This window comes from Grammomys surdaster, unplaced genomic scaffold (assembly GCF_004785775.1).
Source record: "Grammomys surdaster isolate TR1022 unplaced genomic scaffold, NIH_TR_1.0 150, whole genome shotgun sequence".
Classification (NCBI taxonomy): Eukaryota; Metazoa; Chordata; class Mammalia; order Rodentia; family Muridae; genus Grammomys; species Grammomys surdaster.
This window is the reverse complement of record NW_021604608.1, coordinates 19,846,806-19,848,401: the sequence shown is the minus strand read 5'-3', so window position 1 is coordinate 19,848,401 and position 1,596 is coordinate 19,846,806. Positions and strand designations below refer to the sequence as shown.

Sequence of the window (1,596 nt, the reverse complement as noted above, 5' to 3'; positions counted from 1 at the left end):
GGAGGCAGGGGAGGCAGGGGAGGCAGGGGAGGCAGGGGAGGCAGGGGGGGCTTCCTGTGGAGAAGAAGATAAAGTCTTCTTTTTTTTTTTTTTTGAACCATCTTGTGCCTTTTTTGTTTGCACAGGTCCTTGATATTAGTATCAATCCCTTAATGGTAATTCATTACTGTGTCCTGGCCTTCCATGTGCCAACAGGAACCAGCTTCTTCTGCCGGGTCCTCTGACCCCGCAGCGGCGTATGGGGTCCCCTGCCCCCCTGCAGCAGGGAACTCGGCTTATTCTCACCCTACCCAGCCCTCCTTTCAACGTACACTGTTCACATTTATTTCTGAGCCTCTTTTGTATCTCTTCTCCAAATCCCAGTCTTTTTCCATGAACAGACTGCTGGCTTTCATCTAGACAATGGCTCGTGCACCTGGTGAACAAGTCCCAGCCTCTGTCACAAGGCTGTTTTCTTCTTCAGCTTGCCAGTCTGTCTTGTAGAATAGTATATCAGTGGCCACTGCTGAACTGTTTGCCGAGCACCTAACCTGTACACGTTTTTGGCTGCACTTTCCATGAGTTTTCCTACTAATCACCCCAACAGTTACAAAGATATAACATATCAGCGTTATCTGGGTTTACAAAAGAAGAAACTGAGGAGCAGAGAGTTTAAGTGTCTAGCTTAGAGTCACAAATACAAGATGGCCCAGCCTGAACCCAGAGGACCTCTTTGTTTGTTTCACAGTGATAGCCATTGAATCTGGCTACAGTCTGTGATACACTTGACTACAGGATACAGCCATAGCCTTTAAATATTGTTAATTCTCCCACATCAGACAGAGTACCTCAACCTCTGAAACTTGTCTTATCCTGAGTTCAAAATGGCTTGTGAGGATCAATTTTACACTTTAAAAACTACTATCAATATGTCTGCCTCATGCCTGTAATCCCAAAACTAGAGATGCTGAGGCAGGAGAATGGATAATTTGAAGCCAACATGGTCCTGTCTCAATAATGAAGAACCACTGTTCTCGTCACTGAGTTTCCAATTTCTCTCTCCTTTTCTTGCTCTTTTAAATAGTTCTCGCTCCCTCACTCTTTCTCCCCCTCCCTCTCTCTCTCCACCTCTCTCTCTCCCTCCCTCTCTCGCCCTCTTCCTCTCCCCCTCTCTCCCTCTCTTTCTCCTGCTTCTCTGTCCCTTTTGCCTCTCTGCCCCCTCTCTCTCTTCCCTCTCACTTCCTGTGTGAGCACACAAGCGCGGCTTTCAGACACCCTCATTTTTAGGAACTATTTTTATGAGTTATTGTCACTGTACAACTAAGTAAGAGGAGTTTCACCCTCAACCAAATAGTTTTGCTTCAGTGTGAACCATGTGTGAAAATGGCTTTCATTTACTTTCTTGAAAAAGTTCTGGCCAGGCGGTGGTGGGGCACGCCTTTAATCCCAGCACTTGGGAAGCAGAGGCAGGAGGATTTTTGAGTTCAAGGCCAGCCTGGTCTACAGAGTGAGTTCCAAGACAGCCAGAACTACACAGAGAAACCCTGTCTTGAAAAACAAAAAACCAAAAAAAGAAAGAAAGAAAGAAAGAAAGAAAGAAAGAAAGAAAGAAAGAAA

The 1,596-nt window shown here is 45.7% G+C and overlaps 1 long non-coding RNA gene across 1 annotated transcript in view; it reads left to right on the top strand.

Moving 5' to 3' along the window:
* The window catches only part of LOC114619436, a 10,493-nt gene that overhangs the window by 1,080 nt on the left and 7,817 nt on the right, over nt 1-1,596 (top strand). The gene's annotated exons all lie outside the window — the stretch shown is intronic.